At 46.1% G+C, this 17,224-nt stretch overlaps 1 protein-coding gene across 1 annotated transcript in view; it reads left to right on the top strand.

The window, feature by feature from the left end:
- CROCC2 (ciliary rootlet coiled-coil, rootletin family member 2) overlaps positions 1 to 17,224 on the top strand; it is a 468,757-nt gene that overhangs the window by 48,853 nt on the left and 402,680 nt on the right. The gene's annotated exons all lie outside the window — the stretch shown is intronic.

Here is a 17,224-nt window from a genome sequence, read left to right as displayed (position 1 = left end):
GAACGCCGGATCCTAGCGGAAAAAGGCATTCCGGATGAGGTTATTCCTACGCTGACAAAGGCTAGGAAGGACGTGACATCTAAACATTATCACCGTATATGGCGAAAATATGTTTCTTGGTGTGAGGCCAGGAATGCTCCTACGGAAGAATTCCATCTGGGCCGTTTCCTTCACTTCCTACAAACTGGAGTGAATTTGGGCCTAAAACTTAGGCTCCATTAAGGTTCAGATTTCGGCCCTATCCATTTTCTTTCAAAAAGAATTGGCTTCTCTCCCAGAAGTTCAGACTTTTGTGAAGGGAGTGCTGCATTTTCAGCCTCCTTTTGTACCTCTGGTGGAGCCCTGGGACCTTAACGTGGTGTTAAGTTTCCTTAAGTCACACTGGTTTGAACCACTTAAAACGGTAGAGTTAAAATATCTCACTTGGAAGGTGGTCATGTTATTAGCCTTGGCTTCGGCTAGGCAAGTGTCGGAATTGGCGGCTTTGTCTCATAAAAGCCCCTATCTGGTTTTCCATATCGATAGAGCGGAGTTGCGGACACGTCCTCAATTCCTGCTAAGGTGGTATCATCATCCTTTCATATGAACCAGCCTATTGTGGTGCCTGTGGCTACGCGTGACTTGGAGGACTCCAAGTCCCTGGATGTGGTCAGGGCTTTGAAAATTTACGTAGCCAGAACGGCTAGAGTCAGAAAAACAGAATCACTGTTTGTCCTGTATGCTGCCAACAAGCTTGGCGCTCCTGCTTCAAAGCAGACTATTGCCCGCTGGATTTGTAACACCATTCAGCAGGCTCATTCTACGGCTGGATTGCCGTTGCCTAAATCGGTTAGGGCCCATTCCACTAGGAAGGTGGGCTCTTCTTGGGCGGCTGCCCGAGGGTTCTCGGCTTTACAGTTGTGCCGAGCTGCTACTTGGTCAGGTTCAAACACTTTTGCTAAGTTCTACAAGTTTGATACCCTGGCTGAGGAGGACCTCTTGTTTGTTCAATCGGTGCTGCAGAGTCATCCGCACTCTCCCGCCCGTTTGGGAGCTTTGGTATAATCCCCATGGTCCTTACGGAGTCCCCAGCATCCTCTAGGACGTTAGAGAAAATAAGATTTTAAACCTACTGGTAAATCTTTTTCTCGTAGTCCGTAGAGGATGCTGGGCGCCCGTCCCAAGTGCGGACTACTTCTGCAATACTTGTATATAGTTATTGCTTCAATAAGGGTTATGTTATAGTTGCATCGGTCCTGAACTGATGATATGTTGGTTTCATACTGTTAACTGGGTAGTTATCACAAGTTATACGGTGTGATTGGTGTGGCTGGTATGAATCCTGCCCTTGGATTAACAAAATCCTTTCCTCGTACTGTCCGTCTCCTCTGGGCACAGTTTCTCTAACTGAGGTCTGGAGGAGGGGCATAGAGGAAGGAGCCAGTGCACACCCAGGTCTAAAGACTTTCTTAAAGGGCCCATGTGTCCTGCGGAGCCCGTCTATCCCCATGGTCCTTACAGAGTCCCCAGCATCCTCTATGGACTACGAGAAAAAGATTTACCGGTAGGTTTAAAATCTTATTTTTTCTGTACCCTTCCCCAGATTTGTCTCGGAGGTCTACAGACAATTCCTTTGACTTCATGCTTGGTTTGTGCTCAGACATGCACTGTCAAGTGTGGGACCTTATATAGACAGGTGTGTGCCTTTCCAAGTCATGTCCAATCAACTGAATTTACCATAGGTGGACTCCAATTAAGCTGTAGGAACATCTCAAGGATTATCAGTGGAAACAGGATGCACCTGAGCTCAATTTTGAGCTTCATGGCAAAGGCTGTGAATACTTACGTACATGTGATTTCTTAGTTTTTTATTTTTAAGAAATTTGCAAAATTCTCAAAAAAAACAACTTTTTTCACGTTGTCATTATGGGGTATTATGTTTAGAATTTTGAGCGAAAAAATTAATTTATTCAATTTTGGAATAGGGCTGTAACATAACAAAATGTGTAAAAAGTGAAGTCTGTGAATACTTTCCAGATGCACTGTAGGAGGCCATACATGAATGAAAAAACTGCACCTGCCATATTGCTGGTGCAAGTTTTGATGTGTGACTGATGGTGGCATCTAAAGAGTAACCAATCAGTATTACCGCGTATACAGACACTGAAAGCGGGCATCTCAGATCTTGCATATTAGACTACAAAGATGTATACAAGGGAAGGATAAAGCATAAAGTAGCAGACGGACGACCGCCAATAGATCCTTCTGTGTCCACCTCTGAAAAGATGCGAGTTTGCAAAAGTTAACTTGCCTCATAAAACTCGCATACATTGTGAAAATATGTGCACCTGGGAATTTCGAGAATCAATTAGAAATGGTGATTCGCGGTACTCGCGGTGATGCCATACATTTTTCCTACAAAAAGCTACCTGGCATGAAAAAGTGGGGAAATCATCCTGGACCCCCAAAAAAGTGCCAATTAAGAATGTAGGACAATATAGAAGGATGCTATTGGAAAGTATTGTAGGTTCTTAAAGGATGTCAATTGGTGGGTTAGTAATGGTGGTAAAATGATAGCAAGGCTGGCCGAGCCAGCAAGTATTTTTCAGCAAAAGTTTTTACAGTATTTTTGGGTACTGAAAAAGTTTTGTAAAGCTATTTCTCAGTGTTTTGATCGGGGTTGGAAAAAAAACACCTTTTTTTTTGCATTCATGTTTAAATGAAAAAAAAAAAGATTGAATCATGTATTAGTATTAGTAATGCTTTCTAACATTAATAATGTTATTAGGCTTTGATTTGATTTATTTGACATCTTTCAATAAAACCAATTTTTACAGCTTATTATTCCTATTACAGCTGCATATATGTAGATAGACCAAACATATTTATACATACAAAGTGCACTCAGAGATAGATGAAATTGCAAATAAGAACAAGTTAATGTTAAGCATTAGTCTTACTTATTACTTATTTTAATTAAGTAAATCGGAACAGTAATACAAAATGGAAAATGCAAAAGTCCTTTTTTTAGAGAAACACACACAACGCATGCAATGGCATTACACAATTTGAATAAAAACTCTAGTACAAAAACAGTGGTTTTTAAAATACGAGTTTGCAAAATATTGGGAAAAAACACTTGTAACTTCCATCAATACAATACCTCACCATAGCCGTCCTATCTTCCCATCTGGTCAGGGGAGTGTGCACAAAAAAAGATGAATTTGCTGGGAAAGTACAATGCGAGTTTGCGGTGACAAAGGCTCAGTGAACTCAGGGGGTCATTCCGAGTTGTTCGCTCGTTATTTTTTTTCGCAACGGAGCAATTAGTCGCAAACTGCGCATGCGCAATGTTCGCAGTGCGCCTGCGCCAAGTAAATTAGCACAAAAGTTTGGTATTTTACTCACGGCGTAACGAAGATTTTTCGTCGTTCTGGTGATCGGAGTGTGATTGACTGGAAGTGGGTGTTTCTGGGCGGAAACTGGCCGTTTTATGGGAGTGTGTGGAAAAACGCTGACGTTTCTGGGAAAAACGCGGGAGTGGCTGGAGAAATGGGGGAGTGTCTGAGCGAACGCTGGGTGTGTTTGTGACGTCAAACCAGGAACGAAACTGACTGAACTGATCGCAGTGTAGGAGTAAGTCTCGAGCTACTCAGAAACTGCTAAGAAATTTCTATTCGCAATTCTGCGAATCTTTCGTTCACACTTCTGCTAAGCTAATATTCACTCCCAGAGGGCGGCGGCTTAGCGTGTGCAATGCTGCTAAAAGCAGCTAGCGAGCGAACAACTCGGAATTAGGGCCTCAAATCGCTCCTAATTGAATTGATCATTATGAGGCAGAATCGGACGTACATCTATTTGATTAGTGTAACATACTCTCATTGATACTGCACATTCTCAGACAGAATCCTGTATAAAAAAGGAACACAATGGTGAAGTGCAGTAGTAAGCTGAGTTATCATCATGGACATTCACATTGTTATTATCAGTAAGAATTATGGGGGCTATTCAGACCTAGACGCTATTTAGAGAAAAGCGAAAATGGCTGTGTATCGGCCATTTGGGGTAGACCTCTATTTGCCGCTTTCTGTGATCATATCGCTGGGAGGCCCTACACATGCTCAGCGACCTTGCCCTGTGCTGGGCGGCACCCAGCATGCAATTTTATCAGTAGCTGTTTTTTTTTAAAACGAATACGGACTCTGAATAACCCCCTAAATTAATTATTTAAATAAAAAATGGCTTATGCCCTCTTAAGTGTCCCTAATACTCATGCTTGTCACCTGTGCTGGTTGAGACAATTTCAGGAGGACAAACAGTGTGGGTTCAAACCAATATACTCACTTTCAGCTCTAGTGTATTAGACTGGGTTGGTGACACAGGGGATTATTCAGGTTGGTTAACAAACCAAAAAAGCACACTAATGGGCACAACCATGTTGTACTTCAGGTGGGGCAGATGAAACATGTGCAGACTGCAGAGAGAGTTAGATTTGGGTGGATTATATTGTTTCTGTGCAGGGTAAATACTGGCTGCTTTATTTTTACACTGTAATTTAGATTTCCGTTTGGTCACACCCCACCCAAATCTAACTCTCTCTGCACGTGTTACATCTGCCCCACCTGCAGCACAACATAGTTTTGCCCATTGTATAATACAGATTATTCTATCATACATTTCACAATAGGTTTGTCCAATTTAATATACAAATAAACCAAAGTAAATCAAAATGAAAGAAAAAATAGGATTTTAGTACCTACCGGTAAATCCTTTTCTCCTAGTCCGTAGAGGATGCTGGGGACTCCAAAAGGACCATAGGGTATAGACGGATCCGCAGGAGCTTGGGCACACTATAAAGACTTAAACTGGGTGTGAACTGGCTCCTCCCTCTATGCCCCTCCTCCAGACCTCAGTTAGAAACTGTGTCCAGGAGAGATGGACATTTCGAGAAAAGAATTTATAATTTAAATACAGTGAGTGTTATACCAGCTCACACCACAAACATACCGCAAGACATGGCCTTCAACAGAATACCAGCCCACGGTATGAAAAACATACAGCCATATGCTGAGAGAATATGCAACACAACCTGTGTGTCAACACAACCAATAATAAGAAACCGCATGCAACGGCATGAACAACGTCAGCGACAACCTGACAGAAAGGAAACACCACAAAGTGCAACCATAACCAATAACTGCAGACACAGTACGCACTGGGACGGGCGCCCAGCATCCTCTACGGACTAGGAGAAAAGGATTTACCGGTAGGTACTAAAATCCTATTTTCTCTTACGTCCTAGAGGATGCTGGGTACTCCAAAAGGACCATGGGGTTTATACCAAAGCTCCAGACCGGGCGGGAGAGTGCGGACGACTCTGCAGCACCGATTGAGCAAACATGAGGTCCTCATCAGCCAGGGTATCAAACTTGTAGAACTTAGCAAAGTGTTTGAACCCGACCAAGTAGCTGCTCGGCAAAGTTGAACCGCCGAGACTCCTCGGGCATCCGCCCAAGAAGAGCCCACCTCCCTGGTAGAATGGGCCTTCACCGACTTCAGTAACGGCAATTCTGCCGTAGAATGAACATGCCGAATCCTATCACAGATCCAGCTTGTAACAGTCTGCTTAGAAGCAGGGGCCCCAATTTTGTTGGGAGCATACAGGATAAACAGAGCCTCTGTTTCCCCAATCCGAGCCGTTCTGGCGACACAAATATTCAAAGCTCTGACTAAATCGAGAGACTTCGAGTCAGCCAAGGCTTAAGTAGCCCCAGGCACCACAATAAGCTGGTTCCTGTGAAACGCAGAAAACACTTTTGGCAGAAATTGTTGCCGAGTTCTCAATTCCGCTCCATCCACATGGAAGATCAAATAGGGGCTCCTGTGAGACAAAGCCGCTAATTCCTACACCCGCCTTGCGGTCGCCAAGGCCAATAGCATGACCACTTTCCAAGTGAGAAATTTTAACTCAACCTCTCGTAAAGGTTCCAACCAGTGTGACATAAGAAACTGCAACACCACGTTAGGGTCCCCTGGTGCCACTGGGGCACAAATGGAGGTTGTATGTGCAGCACTCCTTTCACGAAAGTCTGAACTTCTGGAAAGGTGGCCAAATCTTTTTGAAAGAAAATTGATAAGTGAAATTCTTCCGTAGGAGCCTTCTTGGATTTTCACCAAGACACATACTTCCTCCAAATACGGTGGTAAAGCTTCACCGTTACTCCTTTCCTAGCCTGAAGCAATGTGGGAATGACTTCACCGGAAATACCCTTACGGGGTAGGATATGGCGTTCAACCATCATGTCGTCAAACGCAGCCGCGGTAAGTCTTGGTATACGCCCGGTCCTTGCTGTAACAGGTCCCCTCGTAGATGAAGAGGCCAGGGATCTTCTATGAGTAAGTCTTGAAGATCTGGATACCAAGCCCTCCTTGGCTAGACCGGAACAACGAGGATCGCCTAAACCTTTGTTCTTCTTATGTTTATCACCTTTGGAAAGAGTGAAAGTGGAGGGATCACATAGACCGACTGAAAACACCCAAGGTGTCACGAGGGCGTCCACTGCTATAGCTTGAGTGTTCCTTGACCTGGAACAATATCCCTGGAGTTTCTTGTTGAGGCGAGACGCCATCATGGCTAATTGAGGAATTCTCCAAAGACTTGTCACTTCTGTGAAAACCTCTTGATGAAGACCCCACTCTCCTGGATGGAGATCGTGTCTGCTGAGGAAGTCTATTTCTCTGTTGTCTACACCCGGAACGAAGACCGCTAATAGAGCGTTTACATGCCTTTCCGCCCAGCGGAAAACTTTTGCGGCTTCTGCCATTGTCGCTTTGCTCCTCGTTCCGCCCTAGCGTCTTACTTACGCCACTGCTGTTAAGTCGTCCTACAGAATTAAGACGGGCAGATCGCGAAGAAGATGTTCATTGTAAATAGCTTTTAATTCAAGAATGCTTATTGCAGACAAGCTTCCCGGCTTGACCTTTTCCCCTAGAAATTCTTCCCCTAGAAAGACTGCTCCCCAGCCTCGGAGACCTGCATCCATGGACACCAGGATCTAATCCTGGATCCCGAACCTTCGTCCCTCTAGGAGGTGAGAACTGTGCAGCCACCCCAGGAGAGATATCCTGGTCCTGGACAATAGGATTATTTTCCGATGCATGTGCAGGTGAGACCCGGACCACATGTCCAACTGGTCCCGCCCAAACCACTCTGACATTTGACCTGCTCACCGAATGGCCTCATAGGCCGCAACCATCTTCTTCATCAACGGAACGTATTGATGGGTTTACACTGTTGCAAATCTGATCCGACTCTGGATCCTCAGATCTCTTTCCACAGGAAAAAACACGGAACCTCAACTGGTCAGTATCCACTCTGACACCCGCCTCCGAACTCTGCGTCGTTGGGAACAACAGTCATTCCCACTGTTGAAAGAACAGTCAGAGAGAAACCAAGATTTGCACCACTCGTTTCTTGATCTCGTCTTAATTTGGAGAGCGTCCCAGAACAGAATAAGAATGGCTCTTACTGTTGAAAGAGAACCAACATACCACCATTACTCCTATGAAATGGCAAAGACAATCCTGGATATCCACCCAGGTAATCCGAATGCGGAGAACCACGCATTGAAACCTCTTAGTCTTTTTTTTTTTTTTTTTTTTTGGAACAGCAGACCAATTCCCTGAACCTGACGCACCTCTGTACGGCGTCACGTACTACCTCCCCTTCCAGAAGGGAAACGGCAAGATTTAATAGAAACACAGTGAGGGGTAACATTTGTAACTGAGAATGTCCCCCCTCGGATTATACAATCAAGTCACAGGTCCTAGTCAATTCTCTGACTAACGGAAAATTAGTAGACGAGTCCCCACCAGAGTGGGATCCAGCCAGATAGACTCAGCGACCTGTGGCGGACGTGTTAAAAAACAGAAACCGAGATCCGTTTCTTCGGACCAAACAGGGCTGCAGAACTCTTACCTTTTCAGCTTCCACTGTCTGCACAGAAAAGAAAAAAAAGAACGGTATCGAACGATTAAAACAACTGCATCCCACCAAAGAATGCGTCCCCAACCGTTGCAAAGGAGTCTAACTCACAAGCTAGACTTACCAGTGGTATCCGCCGAGATTGACTGAACTGAGGCATCCCAGTATCTCTCGGAAACAACCTCAGCAGTTTTCCCCGGCCACACCTCCTGCCGTCACGCGGCAACCTGCTGCAATGTTATAGAATATAATCAACATAAGCAACCTTACCCACACTCTGTAGGGTAATTCTATCGGATGCCTGTCCGAACAAAACACTCCCCCATGTACATGCAGTGCAAATAAGTATAGAAATAAAATATCACTTAGCTTCCTGTGTATGATCCTTTGCGACCGGCTCTGCGTCGACCAGGAGTTGACTGCCACAATGTTCTCTCCGCGTCGGGAAGAGAATAATATTCGGACTCCTTGAGAGGATCGAAAACCAACTCATCACGGCCAATCTAGAGCTTAATCAACAGAGCGACCAGCACATGAGAAGAATACCATTATTTCAGCATTCATGGATATACATAATGTAATACACAATAAAACACACATATCCTAACCATGCATATATAAACATATATATATATTGTGACAAGAACACTGGGATAGTGTTTGAGGGCAGGTATATTTGTCCCAGGTTCTTGTCTTACATGTTTTAGAAAATGTTAACTTCTAGAAAAAATGCTTTTTGTTTTGTCTGAACCTTTTCAGTTTGCTGTAAAAGCTGGGAAAAGGCTCTGAGAGAGAGATAAGGCGAGTTCTAGACATTGGGCCCAGTTCGGGTCTTTGGCCTCACAGAGGGCTAATCAGGGTTTCAGCTGTGTAAGAGTGATATAGTGCTTCTAACCTGATTAGTATGGGCAGACTGCCTGGGAAGGCTGCAGGATCTGTGTGTGAGAGACACGCTTTCTGATGCAAGTAAGCTATACAGTATGTACTGAAGAACTCTGTGTTTTGTTTAGTGACAGTTAGGAACATCTTATGTTTAGTTAGTGCCGGACAGGCAAGGTATTTTTATTTTGGGGTTTGTTTTATTTTCTGTTTCAATAAAACTGGCCGGGGTCAGTTGTACCAGAAACTGGACTTGTGTTGTTCCTCAGCTGCTGCGGGCTGCCATATTCCCCAGGAAAAGGCACCTTGCACCCCTACAGTGTTACAACTTGGTGGAGAATGCGAGCAGGCCGTTCTGCGCATAAGTGAAAGCAGCAGCTTTGTGAGGCCTGCAGAAAACGGTGGTTTATGCAGATACAGCCCAGTGTGAAGTTACTGAGACTCACCCCTGAGGGTTTGATATATGTCCTGGGTGAAAGCAGCTGCAAAGCCGCCTGAAAAATCTGTTGACATGGAGGATCTGCTTAAAGCCTTGCTGCAAGCTACAGCGGCTCAGCAGGAGGCCAACCGACAGCAGCAGGTGGCAATGGAGGAAAATTGGAGACTACAGCAGGTGGCAATGGAGGAAAATAAGAGACAACAGCAGGCAGTTGTTGATGAACTTTACAGGCAACAGCGTCAGGATAGAGAGGCCTTAACAGAAGTGGTGCAGAGACTTGCAGCTCGGGTTGGAGATGTGGCCGTCAGTGCTCCAACCAGCTCTAGTTCTATACGAGCCAGTCACTTCCTGCAGAAAATGACAGAGGCTGATGATGTGGAGGCCTATCTGACCACGTTTGAAAGGACTGCCGAGCGTGAGAACTGGCCGAAAGCACAGTGGGCCAGTCTGCTGGCACCTTTCCTGTCAGGTGAGCCCCAAAAAGCTTACTTTGATTTAAGCCCTGCTGAGGCTCGGGACTATGATAAACTAAAGACTGAGATCCTGACCCGCCTGGGAGTCACGCTGTCAGTACGAGCACAACGGGTGCACCGTTGGCTGTACGCCATGGAGAAGCCTCCGCGCTCCCAGATGCACGACCTTATTCAGCTAACAAAAAAATGGCTGCAGCCAGAGACATTAACTGGTCCCCAGATGGTGGAAAGAGTCGTCATGGACCGCTACTTGAGATCTTTGCCCATGGTCCTGCGCAAGTGGGTGAGCCATGGAAACCCGGGTACTGCTGACCAATTAGTGGACATGGTAGAGAGGTATTTGGCAGCAGAGGAACTACTGATGACCACCCAGCAACCCATAGGTCCTCGACAGCGCCCTTCAGTAAAGACTGGTAAGACTGTTCCGTGGGAAAACGTTGCTGGGCGGTTAAGAGAACGCAAGGCTGGAGAGACTGTAAACACTGGCCCTGGAAACAGGCCAATGGGGCTAGAACGGTCTATGCTGCCCAAATGGGTTGATAATCGTGTGGTTAAATGTTTTAGGTGTGGTATGCCAGGTCATGTTATTGCCAATTGCCCAGTCACGCAATAACCCATGCAATGTGATGCTGCCTTTGAATGTCGCAGAATGTCTTTCTTTGCTAGGTTAGCCTGTACTGTGGTACCTTCACCTGAGCTGGAAAAACAAATGTGTGATGTGTTCTTAGAAGGTAACCGGGTAGAGGCCTTGCTAGATTCAGGAAGTTTAGTTACCCTCGTGAAAGCTGGGTTAGTGAACCCCTTAAAGGTCCAGCAAATACCTATTGGGGTAACTTGCATACACGGGGATACCCAATATTATGCCACTGCTGAGGTGAATATAGAAACTTGTTGTGGGTCAGCAAGGGTTAAAGTGGGACTGGTCCCTACCTTGGTGCATGAGGCCATAATAGGGAGGGATTTTCCTCATTTTTGGAAACTGTGGGAATCACGGTTATCAACAGATGTGAGAAGTAAAAAAACAGTTGATAATACCGGTGATTTTATGGATGTACGTGGGTCTTCGGAACTTTCTGTCCCTTTGCCTTTTGCTAGTTTGGCTGGGGAAGTGACAGATGGGGAGTCCAGTGAGGACCCTCTTGCCGGGAACAGAGACATAGTAGTTAGAACTGAAAGCGTGCCTGACCTGGAGGTAAAGAAGGATCTGTTTGCGTCTGAACAGTTAAAGGATCCTACCTTAATAAAGGCTAGAGAGAATGTTAAGATTGTTAATGGGGAACCTGTGGTACCAGGTGACAGGGTTACGTATCCCCACATGGCCATCTGTAATGAGCTCTTGTACCACATTGTCAAAAGGGGTGAGGATGTGGTGGAACAGCTGGTAGTTCCCCAGCCTTATAGGAGAACGGTACTAGATTTAGCTCATAGTCACGTTACCGCAGGACATTTAGGGGCAGAAAAAACCACTGAAAGAGTTTTACAAAGGTTCTTTTGGCCAGGGGTTTATAAAGAAGTGTCTGAATATTGTTCTTCCTGTCCTGAATGCCAGTATCATGCCCCTAGACCCCATTTCAGGAGCCCACTAGTTCCCATGCCTATTATAGAGGTCCCGTTTGACAGAATAGCCATGGATCTCGTGGGGCCCTTGTTAAAGTCTGCTCGGGGCCATCAGTATATCCTGGTAATTATGGACTATGCCACTCGATATCCTGAGGCTGTCCCTTTACGCACTATCACAACCAAGGCGATAGCTAGGGAGCTGGTGCAGGTATTTAGTAGAGTGGGAATACCAAAAGAAATTTTGACTGACCAAGGTACTCCATTTATGTCAAGGATCATGAAAGAATTGTGCAAGTTATTTAAGGTCACTCACCTCAGGACGTCCATCTACCATCCCCAAACTGACGGGTTGGTGGAAAGGTTTAATAAAACATTAAAAAGTATGTTAAAAAAGGTTGTTGAGAGAGATGGGAAAACCTGGGATTGTTTGTTGCCCTACTTGTTAATGGCCATCAGAGAAGTCCCTCAGTCCTCTACGGGGTTTTCTCCATTTGATTTGTTGTATGGTAGACACCCCAGAGGGCTGTTGGATATTGCCAAAGAGACGTGGGAAGGACAGCCCACTCCTTATAGAAGCGTTATTGAGCATGTAACACAAATGCAGGATAGGATTGCAGCCGTGGTACCTGTTGTCAGAGAGCACATGGAACAGGCCCAAAGTGCTCAACAGAGGGTCTATAACCGGAGTGCCAAGATACGGGAATTTGCTCCTGGAGATAGAGTTCTTGTTTTGGTACCCACTGTGGAAAGCAAATTCCTAGCTAAATGGCAGGGTCCATTTGAGATTAGGGAAAAAGTGAATGAGGTTAATTACAAAGTATACCAGCCGGGAAAGAGAAAACCCGAACAGATCTACCATGTTAACTTAATCAAACCCTGGAAAGATAGGTTGTCTCTGTCAGCGGAGCCTTGCCCTTCGGTGTCTTCACCCCGGTTGCTTCCCGCAGTGAAGGTGTCAGAGACATTATCAGCTGATCAGAACAATCAGGTTAAAGAATTTCTCATCCAAAATAGGGAGGTATTTTCAGAGCTGCCTGGCCGAACGACCATAATAAAACATGACATTGTCACAGAACCAGGGGTCAGGGTTCATTTAAAGCCATATAGGATTCCTGAAGCTCAGCGAGAAGCTATTTCTAAGGAAGTTAAAACCATGTTAGAACTTGGAGTCATAGAGGAGTCTAACAGTGAGTGGTCCAGTCCCATAGTGCTCATCCCGAAGCCCGACGGTAGCATGCACTTCTGTAATGACTTTCGTAAGTTAAATGAGGTGTCCAAGTTTGACGCATACCCCATGCCCCGTGTGGATGAGCTTGTAGAAAGGCTGGGAACAGCCAGGTTTCTCACCACATTGGACCTGACCAAAGGTTACTGGCAAATACCTTTATCTGATAGCGCCAAAGAAAAAACAGCCTTTTCGGTTCCGGAGGGGCTGTACCAGTATAAGATGTTACCCTTTGGGTTGCATGGGGCTCCAGCAACCTTTCAACGGGCGATGGATAAAATTTTGAGGCCCCATAGAAAATATGCAGCTGCCTATTTTGATGATGTGGTAATTCACAGTACAGACTGGGGGTCCCATTTGGTTAAAGTACAAGCAGTACTGGACTCAATCAGAGAGGCAGGGTTAACTGCTAACCCAAAGAAGTGCTGCCTCGCAATGGAGGAGGTCAAATACTTGGGCTTCACCATAGGCAGAGGTCTGATTAGGCCCCAATTGAATAAAGTTGATGCTATTCAAAACTGGCCTCGTCCAGTGAATAAAAAACAGGTAAGGGCTTTTTTGGGAATTACTGGGTACTATAGACGGTTTATTCCTAATTTTGCGACCACAGCGGTGCCGTTGTCAGACCTTACCAAAGGGAAGCAGTCAAATGTGGTGAAATGGAACCCTGATGCAGAAAAGGCGTTCCAAGCATTAAAAGTGGCTTTGTGTTCACAACCGGTGTTGATAACACCAGATTTTTCAAAAGAATTTGTGGTACAGACAGATGCCTCAGAGGTAGGGATAGGTGCTGTGCTGTCCCAAACCAGAGATGGGGACAAACACCCTATCATTTATTTGAGTAGGAAACTCAATGAGCATGAAAAAAGGTATGCCATTGTGGAAAAGGAGGCTTTGGCCATTAAGTGGGCACTAGATACCTTGAGATATTACCTCTTGGGTAGACAATTCAGACTAGTGACAGACCATGCCCCTTTAAAATGGATGTATGTAAATAGAGGCAAGAATGCTCGTGTAACTAGATGGTTTCTAGCGTTGCAGGACTTTAAGTTTACTGTCGAACATAGACCGGGAACACAATTGGCCAACGCAGATGCATTGTCTCGCATCTTCTGTTTGGGGGCTACAAGTGTTCCGGCCCCTAGGTCGAAACAGGGGAGGGGGATATGTGACAAGAACACTGGGATAGTGTTTGAGGGCAGGTATATTTGTCCCAGGTTCTTGTCTTACATGTTTTAGAAAATGTTAACTTCTAGAAAAAATGCTTTTTGTTTTGTCTGAACCTTTTCAGTTTGCTGTAAAAGCTGGGAAAAGGCTCTGAGAGAGAGATAAGGCGAGTTCTAGACATTGGGCCCAGTTCGGGTCTTTGGCCTCACAGAGGGCTAATCAGGGTTTCAGCTGTGTAAGAGTGATATAGTGCTTCTAACCTGATTAGTATGGGCAGACTGCCTGGGAAGGCTGCAGGATCTGTGTGTGAGAGACACGCTTTCTGATGCAAGTAAGCTATACAGTATGTACTGAAGAACTCTGTGTTTTGTTTAGTGACAGTTAGGAACATCTTATGTTTAGTTAGTGCCGGACAGGCAAGGTATTTTTATTTTGGGGTTTGTTTTATTTTCTGTTTCAATAAAACTGGCCGGGGTCAGTTGTACCAGAAACTGGACTTGTGTTGTTCCTCAGCTGCTGCGGGCTGCCATATTCCCCAGGAAAAGGCACCTTGCACCCCTACAGTGTTACAACTTATATAACCTGTCCAGACCTGTCAGGTCCCTAGTGACAGTAATGTGTTCTGAATGTGTATGACCATGTACTGACATGCCCCAGATGTGGATCTACCAGGAACGTTATGGTCGACAGAAACTTAGTATATGTCGACAGCAGGGAATAGTAAACGGGCAAAAAATAACAATCTTGGAACCCCGAGGGGTCTGAGGGAAGCATACATATACAATTTCAATAAGACTCCCCCCACATATATCTATAAATATATAGGTACAAGGCAATAACAGCCTGTTAATTTTTTTACCCAGTAAATACCGTTGATGCCGACAGGGCACCCACAAACAACTGTGTCTCCCCTAGCGTGTTTACTTTTTTAAGCACACACACACCAACCTGCTAATACTTAATCTTCCGAATCAAGTACCGTCATGCGCCGGCGAAGCCGACAGCTATCCCCACAGCAGCTTGTGACAAAGCCCTCACATATGTCGACATATGTCGACTAACAGATAGTGGGTAAACAAACAGGAAAACACTGAATTTACGTATCACAACAAAGATTATGCGCCCCTTATAAAACATAATGCTATATGACTCTATATAGCATTAAAAAACACTGTCCCCCCCGTCCTTCTTACTATAAAGCAAGCCTTGGCGGGGACCTGAGGAAAATGGCGCTGACTCCGCTGTGAGGGCTAAGCTCCGCCCCTTCTCGGCGTGCTTAAGCCCGCTCAAAAAGCATATATAAAACTACATATATTGAGCTGGGGGAACCTATATACAGGGTATAACCCCCTGTATATACACATAAATAGAATCGCTGCCCAGGGCGCCCCCCCTGCGCCCTGCACCCTCGGAAGCCGGTGGTGTGTGGGAGCAAAGGAGCGCAGCGCGATCGCTGCGGCACCCTGGCGGGGTGACATACCCGGTGTCCGGCCAACAAAATATGTCCCCCCGCCAGCGATCTAAGTCAGTATATGCCGCAGGGCGCTCCCCCCCAGCGCCCTGCACCCTGCCAGAGAAGTTGGTGTGTGGGAGCATGGAGCGCAGCATTACCTGCTGCTGTTACCTCCTTTACTGAAGTCTTCTGCCGTCACTGAAGTCTTCTGTTCTTCACACACTCACCCGGCTCCTTTCTTCTGGCTTCTGTGAGGGGGATGACGGCGCGGCTCCGGGAACAAGCAGCTAGGCGCACCAAGGGATCGAACCTTCTGGAGCTAATGGTGTCCAGTAGCCGAGAAGCAGAGCCCTTAAACTACGAAGAAGTAGGTCTGTTTCTCTCCCCTCACTCCCACGATGCAGGGAGCCTGTAGCCAGCAGGTCTGCCTGAAAATAAAAAACCTAACATAAAGTCTTTTAGAGAAACTCAGGAGAGCTCCCCTAGTGTGTGTCCCATCACTCCTGGGCACAAAGTCTAACTGAGGTCTGGAGGAGGGGCATAGAGGGAGGAGCCAGTTCACACCCAGTTTAAGTCTTTATAGTGTGCCCAAGCTCCTGCGGATCCGTCTATACCCCATGGTCCTTTTGGAGTCTCCAGCATCCTCTAGGATGTAAGAGAAATAGAGCAAGCACAGATCCATGCCTGCAGAACCACCTCCACCATCATTCCCTACCAAGTAGGGACACTGGACCTAATTCAGACCTGATCGGATCGGATCAAATTTGCAGAAGGCTGCGATCAGATAGTCGCCGCCCATAGAGAGTGAAAATCCACCCCATGCAAGTGTGTGAATGCATGTGCACGCCGAACGAAAACTTCGCCAGACAGTGGACATCTGCAAATCTGTTCGCAACTCACTCACCATCAAATGATTTTTCCAGTCTGTGTATAGCCCAGGACTTACTCCTACAGTGCGATAGAATCAGGCTGATCAGGGCCAGAGCTGATGTCACACACCCTCCCAGAAAACGCTTGGGAACGTTTTTCCTGACACTCCCAAAAAATGTCTAGTTACCACCTCCAAACGTCCGCTACCTGTCAATCACCTTGCGTACGCCTAGCAATCAAAATTTTTGCACCATTCTGTCGCTGTTTGGTGTCGCGCCTGCACATTGCGGTGCATACGCATGCACAGTTGTTCGATAATTGGCCGCTGTGCGATTTCGCACAACAGCAATCAGGTCTGAATCGGGCCCACTGTACGTTTTGCCATGGTTTTAATCTGAGAACTGCAGCCCTTGCAGCATTAGCAGATTGTTGAATTTGTGTTGCTGCTGGAGACTCCATGGCTCTCAAGGCTGCAGTTTGTACAGCATTAGGTGACTGAGGGGTTTGTCTTGCAACTGGGGACTCCATGGCCCTCGAGGCTGCATATCCAGCAGCATTGGCTGACTGATGTGTTTTATCTTACAGCTGGGGACTCCATGGCCCTGGATGCTGCATGTGTAACAGTATCAGCAGATTGGCGAGCTAGCCTTGCATTGAGTGATTCTCTATGTCTCGAGTGGCTGCTTGTCTCTCTTGTTGAGCTGCCAAGCATGCTTGTACTTCCTCTGAAGTCTTCTCATGACTTGCCACTCTTTTACTTCTAGCCGCTGAGGAGCTGTGACCCAGACTGGATCATATTTTTGGTGCCTAGGCTTTTCTGAAAATGAGTCTGTGATTGTGCTTTAACTGTGGATGGTCCTGAAAAGGACTACACTTTTGAAGGCTGAGATGTGAAAATAAGTAATCTTAGTTTCAATGTGGTATACTAAAGGAGGAAAGCTTTGATGAGGCACATAAAAGTAATTCACACCTGGATTAGGAGTAAATAAATGTGAAGGCATGCGTTTCTCTGACTATTTAGGGCATACCTCCCAACTGTCCCGATTTTCGCGGGACAGTCCCGTTTTTTTGGGGACTGTCCCGCTGTCCCACCCGCGGGCCACAGTGTCCCGTGGTGGGGGGGGTCAGTTGGGAGGCTCTGTTAATCGCTGCTCTGCTTAGCAGAGCAGCGGTGAATAGACGCTGTGCGCATGCG

Source organism: Pseudophryne corroboree, chromosome 4 (genome assembly GCF_028390025.1).
Source record: "Pseudophryne corroboree isolate aPseCor3 chromosome 4, aPseCor3.hap2, whole genome shotgun sequence".
NCBI lineage: Eukaryota > Metazoa > Chordata > Amphibia > Anura > Myobatrachidae > Pseudophryne > Pseudophryne corroboree.
The sequence above is the reverse complement of the archived record's forward strand: the minus strand, read 5'-3'. Positions and strand labels throughout refer to the sequence as shown.